At 45.9% G+C, this 13,395-nt stretch overlaps 1 protein-coding gene across 1 annotated transcript in view; it reads left to right on the top strand.

Annotated features, from left to right (window-relative positions):
* Positions 1 to 13,395, top strand: part of LOC122808480 (zinc finger protein 91-like) — a 1,038,194-nt gene that overhangs the window by 613,007 nt on the left and 411,792 nt on the right. The gene's annotated exons all lie outside the window — the stretch shown is intronic.

Genomic DNA, 13,395 nt, shown 5'->3' with positions numbered 1-13,395 from the left:
CAGGTGTCGGCTCCGTCCACTTCTATCGATGTTCCTCCTCCGACTCCAATGAGTTCGGAGCCGGAGTTCGTTTGGGTTCGAGTAGTGGAACCGTCGGCTCCGATAACTGTATCTACTTCGGTTCCGATCCCCTTGGTGGTGCTGACCATCAAGGGATCTGGGCACCAGGGCTCCCTCGTCGGTTCTGAGGGGGCGAGTGGCTTCGGACCCTTGTCCAACCCCGTTCTCCCTCTCGGAGCTTCGGCGCAGGTGAGCTGTGCTCCTACATCAGCCTTGGAGCTGTCTCAATTGGTGCGGAGAAAGATTCTGATTTCCTCAGAACCGGAGCTTTCTCTGCATCGTGGCAAGGACGCCTTCAATGTCATGAGGAGTGTGCTGGCCACTGAGTCAGCTCCACTATTGGCCCCACCGGCTCCGTCCCCTGTAGTGCCTGTGCCAAACTCTGCTCCTCCTCCAGACCCCAAGCGTAGGGAACCGGCGCTCCAGGGCACCCCATTAGGTGTTTCCTCTTCTTCCGAGGCCTCCCCTGATCATTCAGAGGAGCCCCCTCGTAAGAAGAAGTGCAAGAGGAAGCACATTGACTCCCCTGAGTCTGTCACTTCTGATACAGTCTTAGATGAATCGGAAGGGTCCCCGAGATCCCCCTCTGAAGATGTTTCCTTCTCAGACATCCTAGAAATGCTTAAGCAGAGGGGGAACTGGAATCCCCTAGCCCCTACCGAGGATGAGTCTGTATTTCTGGATACGTTCGATTCCCGACCTTCCACCTCCTGGGTTTCTCCGCCTTTCGATCCACTTATGGCAGTGGTGGCTCAAAAGACTTGGTCAGCTCCGGATACAGTGGAACCAACTCCGTGGAGACCTGGCAAATTCATCACAGCACCCCAAGATAAGCAGTTCCTTACCAAAGGTGTTCCTGTTGATGCCATGGTGGTAGCAGCAGCCACCAAAAAAGAGTTAGCAGAGACCTCTTCGTCTGTCCATCCTACTAACAAGGAGTCTAGGACCATGGACAGATATGGGAAGCGAATGTTTGCTTCAGCGACCTTTTCTGTGAGGTCACTGAACTACTTATGTCATTTTACCCGGCTTCAGAGGGATCTCCTTAAAGAGCTCGGAGATACCCTTTAAGATCCATCAGCTGAGGGTGCTCAAGCTAAAGTAGCTTCCCAGCTGGCGATGCTTAATTCTGTAGTTAACTCCTCCATGGGGCTCATTTCCTATGCAGCTGATGGTGCGAGTAGAGCCGCAGGTACGGGTGTGGCCCTTAGGAGGCATGCATGGATGCGGCTGTGTAATTTTGCGGAACCCTTTCGAGCGTCATTCACCAACACTCCCTTTGATAGTTCCTTTCTTTTTGAACCACAGGTGAAAGACACTTTGACTAGGTGTGAGCAAGAAGGCAAGACTCTCTCTGCTGTGGGAGTCCATTTTTCCACTCCTTCTAGACCATACCCCAAAGGTCAGAAGAGTGGCAAAATGTGGTTCTGAAAATCCCAGGGAGTCTTGCCTGACACGTAGCGATTTTTCTTCCAGGGGCAGAGGGGAAAACAATAACAACAGACGCCGCCTGCGTGGCAGAGGGTGTCCGTAGAACCAGGGCAACAGAGAATCTTTCTCTGATAAGCCGTTTCAGCATCCCTGAAGGGTTGCCTGGCTGCTCACCTCTGGAGGCAGTCGGGGGAAGACTTTCACTGTACCCAAAAGCCTGGCAAGATTTAACGCAAGGCAGATGGGTACGTCCATTATATCCGGAGGTTACAAAATTCCCTTCTGTCAACCCCCCTTACCATCAAGGAAATCCCTTCCAGATGTTCCACCCAATCTGAAGGACCAAGCAGTAATAGAAGTTTCAAAACTGCTAGAAAAAAAAGAGTCATCCAGGAAGTCCCGGCAGACCAGCACGGATCCAGAACTTGCTCAAGGTTCTTTTTGGTACCAAAAAAGACCGGGGACTGGAGACCGATTCTGGATCTCGGCAGACTAAACAAGTCTGTACAAAGAACAAAGTTTTGGATGGTCACGCTACAGTCCATTCTACCCTTTCTGGGTCAGGACAATTGTATGTGCTTGATAGATCTTCAGGACTCGTACTACTATATCAAGATGGACAGGCGCTAAAGGAGATTTTTTCGCTTCCGGCTGGGAGCTAGTCATTACCAGTTCAGAGCTCTGCCCTTTGGTCTCACCACAGCCCCCAGGGTGTTCACCAAATGTATGGCAGTGATCACAGCTCACCTGAAACGTTGAGGATTCCAGGTGTTTCCATATCTAGACGGCTGGCTCCTCACTGCTACTACCAGGCATCAACTTCTTCAAGCCAGGGACTACATAATTACAATCTGCTCCAGTTAGGCATTGCAGTAAACTTCGAAAAATCTGCCTTGTTGCCCTGTCAATCTATCATCTACATAGGTGCAGACTTAGACACAAGGAACATGTCCGCAAGGCTACCGCCAGAAAGGGTGTCGACAATTCGTCAGCAAGTACAAATTCTGATGTAGAGCAGAAGAATCCAGGTCAGGTTTGTCCTTCAAACTCTGGGTTCCATGGCAGCAGCCATTCTACTAATCCCACTGGCCCGCTTTCACATGTGGATCCTTCAGTGGCTTCTGTTCACACAGTGGTCTTTCCAACAGCTGCCCATGTCTCACACGATCATGATTACAGAAGCATGCAAAAGGCACCTTTCCTGGTGGATGGTCTCCCCACTAGTGACTCAGGACAGACCCTTCATTCAGCCCCCTCTGGTAGCCACAGTGACCACAGACACCTCTCTGATAAGGTGGGGGGGGCATTATCAGGGCAGGACAGTCCAAGGCACTTGGCAGCCTCACGAGTACCATCTGCACATAAACGTCCTAGAAATGAGAGCTGTGCTCCTAGCGTTGCAAGCCCTTCAGGACTCTCTTCCTTCTGGGACCATTGCAATTCAAACAGACAACATGTCAGTGGTGTGGTACATCAACATGCAGTGCGGAACCAGGTCCTACCCCTTGTGTCGAGAAGCACTCAGACTGTGGCAGTGGGCAATTTCCTTCCAACGTTTTCTGATTGCGGCGCACATCCCTGGGAGGTCCAACGTCATAGCGGACAGGCTCAACAAAGCTATCCTCATGCCTCACGAGTGGTCTCTGAATCAGGAAGTTGCGGATCTTATCTTCCGCAAATGGGGACATCCTTGCTGCGATCTTTTTGCCACCCCCTTCAACAGCAAATGCAACAACTACTTCTCCCTCCTTCCGCTTCCAGGTCACTCACCCAGAGGCGCTCTATGCCTTTCCACCGTTTCCAAAACTCATACAGAAAGCAGTATCATTGGGTTGCAAAATGATCCTCATTGCCCCCTGCTGGCCTCGACAGATATGGTTCCTGTTCCTGCACCATTACCTTCTTGATCAGCCCTGGACTCTGGATCCGATTCCAGACCTACTGATTCATCAATCAGATGGGTTGTATCAATCCCTTCAAACCCTCCAGCTAACAGCTTGGTTGCTCCACTTCCAACCTTAGCCAGGCTTCCTAGCATTTCCCCGGCTGTACGTGAGATTATTGTCTCCTCTTACAAGTCAACAACCAGAAAAACCTATGCTAGCAAATGGAAATGTTTTTCTTGTTGGGCAGAGGCTAGGAACGTAGATCCCTTTTCAGCCCCAGTCCATGAAATTCTAGAATTCCTAGCACAACTTTTTCATTCTGGGTCCGCTTCTGCTACAATCAGGGTTCAATTAGCGGCCATTTCTAATTTTCATGTCGGTCTGTCAAATTCAAACATTATGTCTCATAAGCTCTGTAAAGCTTTTTTGAGAGGGACCACTCTCCTTAGGCCTCCAGTGAGAGATCCCCCTCCTCCTTGGGACCTTAATCTGGTACTAACTTCCTTAACTCTGCCCTCTTTTGAACCAGCAGTGTCCTGCCCTATTAAGTTTCTATCTTGGAAGACACTCTGGTAGGTATTACTTCAGCCAGATGCGTCTCTGAACTTCAGGCACTATGTTTTCGTCCTCCATACTTGTTTTTTCATAAGGACAGGGTTGCTCTGAGGACTAATCCTTCGTTTCTTCCGAAAGTCTGCTCAGAAAATAATTTAAACCAATCTATAGACCTTCCTGTGTTTTTCCCTAACCACACCAACAAGGCAGAGTACAAATTACACCAATTGGACGTTCATAGACAATTGCGTTTTTATCTGCACAGGACTAAGGAAACAAGGAAGTCTGACCAACTGTTCCTTTCCTATGCTCTAGGCAAACAAGGTCTCCCAGTTTCCAAGGTGACTTTATCCAGGTGGTTGTCTCACACTATTACCTTCATCTATCAATTAAGGAACAAAGAGTTGCCTACTAAACCGAAAGGTCATTCTACTAGGGCCTTGACCACCTCTGTAGCCTTCCAATCTAGGTTGCCCATGGATTCTATCTGTGCAGCTGCTATGTGGGCAAATCCTCATACATTTATTTCTCATTACAAGCTAGATATGGTCTCTAGAAGCAGAGCTGACTTTGGTTCCACTGTTCTGAAGAGTCTGTTCCAATGAGCCACTCAGGATTGTAGGTGCTAGGGACGCTGTCCCAACCAGCAAGAACGAAGGCAAGATAGATAACTTAACATAAAGAAGTTATGTACCTACCATAACGTTCCATGTTAGTTGTCTTCATCTCGCCTTCTTTCTTGCATCCCACCCGCTGTCCCCCTGTCCTATTGGACAGAGAGGAGTTCTGGTTTCACCGGCTGAGTGTTCTCTGGTTTGTTTCCTCTACTGACTTAGTGAGTATGACAGGTATACTCAACCTATTTGTTTGGACAGGTTTATTCTCTGGCTATGTCTGGGGTTAGCTGTTTCAAATGAGATCTGGGTAGCTATCGCTAGGCATCATGGGATAAGCGGTAGCCTCGAGCCAGTAAACAGCTCTCGAGCTATAGAAGATGGCCGAGTCGGAGCTGAGGATCGGTTCCGATCCCAACCAGCAAGAAAGAAGGAGAGATGAAGACAACTAACATGGAACGTTATGGTAGGTACATAACTTCTTTTTCCTGGCGTCCTATCCTGGATCTGTCTATCCTAAACACATTTTTGGTAATCCCAAAATTCAAGATGCTAACTCTTCATCAGCTGCTTCCCATGCTAGGCAAAGATGCTTGGTTGGCAACACTGGATTTAAAGGAAGCCTACCTACACATCCCAATAAGGGAATCTTGCAGAAGATACCTACGCTTCAGAGCAGGCTACATGCACTATCAGTTCTCTGCACTGCCCTTTGGCTTATCTACTGCACCCAGGGTATACACAAAGTGCCTAGCTCCAGTCATTGCATTTTGCAGGCAAAGAAACATTCAAATATAGCCATACCTGGATGATTGTCTAATTCAGGCAGAAAGCCAGGACACACTATTAAATCATCTAGCATTTTTAAAGAAATTGCTAGCTTCTTTGGGGTACACCATCAACGAAAAGAAATCACATCTTGTACCCTGCCAACAAATTGTATTCCTGGGAGCAAGCTTGAATACAACTTCCCAGATGGCCTACCTCACGCCAGAGAAAAAACTTCATCTGACAGCCTACTTCAAACTACTGGCCACAAAGACCCAGCTATCTGCAAGGAAAATTCTGCAAGCCCTGGGGTTCATGGCCTCCTGCATTCTACTAATTCCATATGCAAGACTGCATATGAGAAACTTCAATGGGATCTAAAAAGCCTATGGTGTCAACGTTCTCAGAATCTAGAATCAATGATTCCTATCATACCTTGTCTACAGGAAGAGTTCCTTTGGTGGGCAGAGGCCTGCCACCAAAACAAGGGGCTGCCATTCACTCTACCACCTGCCGCCCAAACCCTAACAAGAGACGCATCAGACTATGCATGGGGTGGCTCACTTGGCAGGGCAGTGCATTCATGGCAAATGGAACCCAAGTCTAATGCACCTGCATTTCAATCAAAAAGAAATGTCAGCTGTATAGAATGCTCTGACAGCCTTCAAGGACCACATTCTTCCAGGACAATTATTGGTAAAGAAGGACAACACCACTATTATGTGGTACATAAACAAGCAGGGGAGAACCCACTCATACCCTCTCTGCAGTCTAGCTATGGCTTTGTGGAACACAACCTTGAGCTACCAAGTGCACCTACAGGCTCAATTCCTGTGAGGCAAGCTAAATACACTGGCAGACGACCTAGGCAGAAATCTCATGGACCCACAAACTGGAACCAAAGATATTCTTCGTGTTTCACTGTTGCAGTCATTACATTTGGGTAATCTGCAGGCAGGTTGCACTCAGTCGGCCTGAATAACAAAGTCTTAGGTCCTGCATCGGTTGCTGTCTCCTCTTCCATGACGTCAGGTCGTCAGGGGTATAAAACATGCAGCCGATGCCATTTTATTCAGTCTTTCTTGCCGCACAGTGCCCGAAGTAGAAGCAGTTCGCAAGTGCCGATTGGCCGACTCCTGAAATTTTCGTATTCGAGTTTCAGAACCGAAGTCTTCAAAATAAAGCTAAGTACCCCATTGGGGAAACTTTTTCTTGCTCCTTACCGATGTCAGTAAAAGTTAATAATTGCATTACTTGTGGGAAGCAAATACCTCATAAGGATTTTAATTTGTACTGTATTCCTTGCCTAGGCCCAGATCACAACGTGCCTTGCTGTCGGTTTTGTGCTAGATTTAACCAACGCACTATTAAGTGTCGGTATAGTTTTGCTTCTAAATATTTCAGTTCAAGATTTAATTATCCTGAAATGTTGTTGGTTAGCAATTCGACTACCAGAGTACATAAAAAAACGCAAGGAAAAAAAGAGAGACAGACCGTAAAGGTCCAAAACCGACGACGAAGCTTCTCCTAAGCCAGTCGCTGATTTGCCGGTACTCAGTGAGGCACTTTTGCAGCCCCTGATACCTGCTACTTTTGAGTCGCAGGCCTCTACCGAGACCCATTCTGAGTCCGGTATGCCGGGAGATTCTCAGAGTATTGAACCCGTGAATGTCTCTCCCTTGGATGGGTCCGGAGCCGCTGAGCAGACCCCAGCTTCTGAGGGTGTTTTCAGGCCTCAACATTTTTATATTTTTATATTAAACCAATGCCAGCAACAAAAACAAGGTCAAAAACAACTTCTATGTCTAAAAAACAACGCATGAGCCACGTGCTCAGGCCCCTATGCCTAAAAAACAGATTATCAAAATGGCTGAGGATTTAATTACCTTGATCAGGGGTTCCCAACCCCACCTGCTAAGAGGCCTAGGCAAGGTACTGATTATGAATCTTCAGATCAGATTTCCATTTCTTCTGATTTATCTTCTGATCAGGAATCTTATTTTCCACCCTATGAGGATTCTGATGCAGAGGAATCCATCCCATCTGCATCTCCTCCTGAGGATTAATCTTTTGGAGAGACTTTGCATACTGGGAACATTTTCACTGGGATAGTCAGGACTTCTCTGAATCAAAAAAAGAGGCTTAGGGATTTCCTTCTTCCTCAGAAAATGCCTTTGGCAATACTCCCTGTATTAGACATTGTTGGTGATGTGTTCTCGGAATCAAGCATGGCTCCTGATTCCCTGCCTCTGGCTCCTAGTAAGCCAGACAGATATTATAGGGTTCCTGACTGCTGCTGATCCTGAGACTATTTCTTAGGGTCCCAAGCGTGTAAAGGCCTCTACAGCTAAAAATCCTACTCCTTCTGATAGAGATTTCAGGGCGCTGGATAGATGGGGTAAGAAGGATTATACGTAGTAGTCGACGTCTGCAACCTTGGCAATCAGGGCTTTAAGCTGCCAGTTTCATATGCTTAAATATCAATAGCATGTTATGAGCTTACTGAAACAGAAAATTATGTTGATTTCTGATTGTGTAGAAAATAAAGAGTTACAGGAATTAGTGTATTCAGCAGAACAGGTTGGAAAGCATACTTTGCAATGTGGTTTTGATTCCTTGGAGGCCTCTTGCAGGGCCGCCGTTACTAGATCTGTGATTAGAAGGCATGCCTGGCTCAAGGAGCAAAATCTGCCTGATAATGTTAAAGCTAAATTGTTGGATGCCCCTTTGCAGCATGATACTTTGTTTGGTAATAAGGCAGAAGAGGTTTTACAGAAAATGGAAGACAAAGCTAAATCTATGCAAACTGTAAAAGATTTCTTGCAAGTGCAGCCACCCAGGTTCAGTAGGCACTGGCCTACTAAAAATTGGTCCTTTCCTGTGTCCAACAGACCCACACAGGGCAAATCCAGGCGCTCAAAAGGCTCCAGATACCAATCACAGGTTTGTTACAGGTCAAAGCAATGGGGTGCCTCCACCTCCAAATCTGGAGGAAACAAAGCACAACCCTACAGTAAGCAATCTCAATGACTTTCCTCTACTATCACCAAGCACTTATCTTTTGGCAGCCCCCTTGGGGGAAAACTAGCACTTCATGCTCAAAATTGGAAGTTAATTACCCAGGACAAGTGGGTATTAAACATAGTATCCCAGGGGTACAGATTTCATTTCCATACTTTGCCAATTCCAAACGGATGGCCGTATCTGCCACAAAACCAGTGGGCAGAGGCCCAGAAACAAGTAATGTCCCTCATGGATATGGGGGCTATTCAACCTGTCCCCCAAAAGGAAAAAGGACAAGGATTTTACTAAAAACTTTTCCTGGTACCCAGAAAAGGCAATTCATGGCGCCCAATACTGGACTTATTGATTTTGAACACATTCCTGGACATTCCAAAATTCAAAATGCTGACTTTACAACAGCTTTTGCCTATGCTAGGCAGGAATGCTTGGTTAGTAACTCTAAACTTAAAAGAGGCATACCTGCATATCCCAGTAAGGGAATCCTGCAGAAGATACCTCCGCTTCAAAGCAGGTTTTTTGCATTACCAATTCTCTGCACTGCCCTTTGGCTTGTCTGCTGCACCCAGGGTCTTTACAAAGTGCCTGGCACCAGTAATTGCAATCTGCAGACAAAGCAGCATTCAAATTTATCCTTATCTGGACGACTGTCTCATTCAAGCAGAGGACAAGGACACTCTTCTTCAACATCTGGCGTTTGTAAAAAGGCTTCTGGCATGCCTAGGGTACACCATAAACGAAAATAAATCACAACTGGTACCCTCTCAAATAATTACATTCCTGAGTGCAAGCTTGAATACAACTGCCCAGATGGCTTACCTCATGCCAGACAAACAAAGGCAACTGACAACGTACTTCAAGCAAATGGCAACAAAAACCCAGTTATCTGCAAGACAAATTCTGCAGGCTTTGGGGTTCATGGCATCCTGCATTCTACTAATTCCATATACGAGACTGCATATGAGGAAACTTCAATGGTACCTAAAAAGCTTATGGAGTCAACATTGTCACAGTCTGGAAACTATGATTCTTCTCATTCCCTGCCTACAGCAGGAGTTTCTTTGGTGGGCAGAGACATGTCACCAAAACAAGGGACTGTCATTCACTCTATCCCCTGCCACCCAAACCCTAACTACAGATGCATCAGACTATGCTTGGGGGCCCACCTAGCAGGGAGATGCATTCAGGGCAAATGGAGCCCAAACCAAATGCATCTGCATATCAACCAGAAAGAGATGCTAGCTGTTCAGAATGCTCTGGCAGCCTTCAAGGACTTACTTCATCCAGGACAACTACTGATAAAGACGGACAACACCACAGTTATGTGGTACATAAACAAGCAGGGGGGATACACATTCCTACCCCCTTTGCAGACTAGCCATGGCCTTGTGGAACACAGCATTGACTTACCAAATACAGCTTCAAGCTCAATTCCTGCCAGGAAAGCAAAATACTCTGGTAGACGAAACTAAGCAGAAATCTTATGGACCCGCACAAATGGAAAATGGATCCACAAACCTTCAGCACGTTAACACAGAAATGGGGGAGCCCAGACATAGATCTATTTGACTCTCCCCAAAATTATCAGTTAGACAAATTCTGCACAAGAACTCATCACAAAAAAGCATGGAAAGTGGATGCCCTGTTCTTCAGCTGGAAAAACCTATCAGTCTATGCCTTTCCCCCTCTGCTTCTACTCTCCAAGGGCTTACTAAAAGTCAGACAGGAGAAACCAAAAATGATCCTAATTGCTCTGAACTGGCATCACCAGCACTGGTACCCACTTCTAAGGAATATGTCTCACCTTCCTCCGTGGTACTTGCCTCAAATACCTCATCTACTGTCTCAGCAGAACTATCAAATTCTGCACACTCAGCTCCAAACTCTGAATCTTGCAGCATGGCTAATCAACTAATTATTCAAGCAACACCTCTCAGTATTTCTGCGATGAATGTCATTTTGGAAGCCAGAAGGCCTAGTACTAGAAAATCTTATGCTAATAAATGGAAGAGATTCTGTGCTTGGAACTAAGCACAAGGAATAGACACAGCAAAGCCCAATATTCCTCAGATTTTACAATACTTGACTGAGATGCTTGACAAGGGCCTATCTTTTTCTTCAATAAAAATCCATGCCTCTGCCATCTCGGCTCATTACAACACAGAGCCTCCCCTCTTTTCTCATCCTCTGCTTAAACAGCATCTTAGAGGGGCCAAATATTTAAGGCCTCCCAGAAGATCACTAACTCCTGCATGGGACCTCAATTTTGTGCTGGAACAACTCACCCTGCCTCCTTTTGAACCAGCTACTGCGGATATAAAATTTCTATCTTGGAAAACAGCTTTTCTCTTGGCAGTCACTTCAGCAAGAAGAGTTTCAGAACTACAGGCTCTCATGGCAGTGGAGCCTTTTATTATATTTTACACGGACAGGGTGTCCCTCAGGACCAATCCTTCTTTTATGCCTAAGGGTGGTATCCAGTGTGGCTCTTAACCAGACCATTCATCTGTCAACATTTTACCCAAATCCACAGAACAAGGGGGAGCGGATTCTGCATTCATTGGATGTACACAGAAAGATTCTACTTAAACAGGACCAAATCTCTAAGAAAATCTGAGCAACTACTGGTAGCATTTGCTGCAGGGTCAGAAGGGAAGGCTATATCAAAGCAGACTATTTCTAAGTGGATAAGCCACTGCATTCGTTTCTGCTGTTTGCAACATGGTAAACCTGTGCCCAAGGGGATCAGATCACATTCCACCAGGGCTGCCTCTACTTCAGCAGCTTTTCTCAGAGGGGTTCCAACCAAAGACATTCTAGAAGCTGCTGCTTGGAGCTCTGTTAATGCCTTCACAAAGCATTACCATTTACCTTTCTTCTCCAAATCCAGGGCAGGCTTTGCCACTGCAGTCCTGCAGGGCCTTATAGCCACTACTAATGCTGTTTAGTTCCATCCTCCCATCCATAGCTTTGGGATTCTACCAAATGTAATGACTGCAACAGTGAAACACGAAGAACATAGTATAGTTGTGTACACTTAGCATAAATGTAGATGTTCTACTGTATTCACTGTTGCAGTCCGGGTTACCCACCCGCCATCCCACTTTCTATACCTTTTCCTTTCCTTCACTATACTTTAAAGCCTTTGTGGTGTATTTGTTTTTAGTTGAAGGTAAAGTTTATGTTTCTAAAAGTGCATCTATATATTTACTGTTTATTTATATACATATTTTTGCTCCCCATTTGGGGGGCACCTGACATCTGGGGAAAGAAAAACTGAATAAAATGGCGTCTGCTGCATGTTTTATACCCCTGACGACCTGACATCATGGAAGAGAAGACAGCAACTGATGCAGGACCCAGGACTTTGTTATTTAGGATGACTGAGGGCAACCTGCCAGCAGATTACCCAAATGTAATGACTGCAACAGTGAATACACTCGAACATTTACATTTATGGTAATGATAAGACCACATTCATCCAGGGCTGCATCTACTTTTACCACTTTTCTCAGAGGTGTCCCTACCACGGACATCCTAGAAGCTGCTACCTAGAGTTCTGTACATACCTTCACCAAGCATTACTACTTGCCAATTTTTTCTAAATCCAGAGCTGGCTTTGCCACTGCAGTCTTGCAGGGCCTTATAGCCGATCTTAATGCTATCTAATTACCTCCTCCCATCCTTAGCTTTGGGAATCTACTCAAATGTGATGACTGCAACAGTGAAACACAAAGAACATAGTACAGTTGTGTCCACTTACCATAAATGTAGATGTTCGAGTGTATTCACTGTTGCAGTCCTGGTTACCCTCCCTCCAGCCTTCTGACTTCTATTGTCTATACCACTATTCTTGTTTACTATGCTTAAAGCTTTCTGGTGTATTTGCTTTTTGTTGGAGGTGTAACCTAGTATTTAATTGCTTCCCATTATGGGGGCACCCGACATCTGGGGCAAGAAAAACTACTAAAATGGCGTTGGCTGCATGCTTTATACCCCTGACTACCTGACGTCATGGAAGATGAGGCAGCAATCGACGCAGGACCCAAGACTTTGATAATCAGGCTGACTGAGGGCTACTGCAAGCAGATAACCCAAATGTGATGACTGCAACAGTGAATACACTCGAGCATCTACATTTATGGTAAGTGTACACAACTGTACTTTCCTGACTGAGCCCCTGTTCTCTTAGCTTTATTCTTTCTGTAGTATAATTAGTTTTTGTATTTGAAAAGTTGTGTAGTAGCAGTAAACTCAGTCTGAGGTAATGCAGTGGTCAGCGGCATTATGGGTAAAGGGAGGAGGTAGAGAGTTGGATCTTAGAATCGAGAGAAATGTGGCCAAGTCAGATTTGAGGATCGGATCTTAACTATTTGTTGAGGAAGAATGAAACTGAACAACACAGATGCACAGTTACAGTGAGTATGTAACTTTTATTTTTCCTTAGGAGTGCTCCCAACTTCATTACTTTTTTTATTTAGATGAGAAACACCAGATCTCAAGTAGTTTACTTCATTTGCTGGCACACAGCAATGGTTATTCTGCTCCACAAAGTCGGAGCCACAACAGACCCCGGGAACTATTGCCCTGTAAGCCTGACTAGTTTGGTCTGCAAGGCTATGGAGCACATCATCATGGAACTCATTAACAGAGACATTGGGAACCTCCAAACACTGGACCCTACCCAGTTCGGCTTTGTTAAGGGCAGATCATGCCTCCTAAACCTGGTGGACTTCTTTGAGACAGTTACCAAGGCTATAGATGAGGGAAAGGTGGCACACACAGCCTACCTAGACCTCGCAAAGGCCTTCAACACCATTCCCCATTCTGGTATTATAGACAAGCTCACCAGCCTGAACATAAACCCCTACATCACAAGATGGGTTGCCAACTGGCTCATGGACAGAACCCATATGGTAAGAGTTGTGGGAGCTAGGTCTGACTCTAAACCGGTTACAAGTGGCGTTCCCCAGGGTTCAGTCCTAGGACCCCTCCTGTTCGGCATATACTTCTCAGAGGTAGAGGCAAGCAGAGGAGGACTATGGCTGACCAAGTTCGCA

The sequence above is a fragment of the Protopterus annectens genome, chromosome 8.part0, assembly GCF_019279795.1.
Source record: "Protopterus annectens isolate FY-2018-M chromosome 8.part0, PAN1.0, whole genome shotgun sequence".
NCBI lineage: Eukaryota > Metazoa > Chordata > Ceratodontiformes > Protopteridae > Protopterus > Protopterus annectens.
The sequence above is the reverse complement of the archived record's forward strand: the minus strand, read 5'-3'. Positions and strand labels throughout refer to the sequence as shown.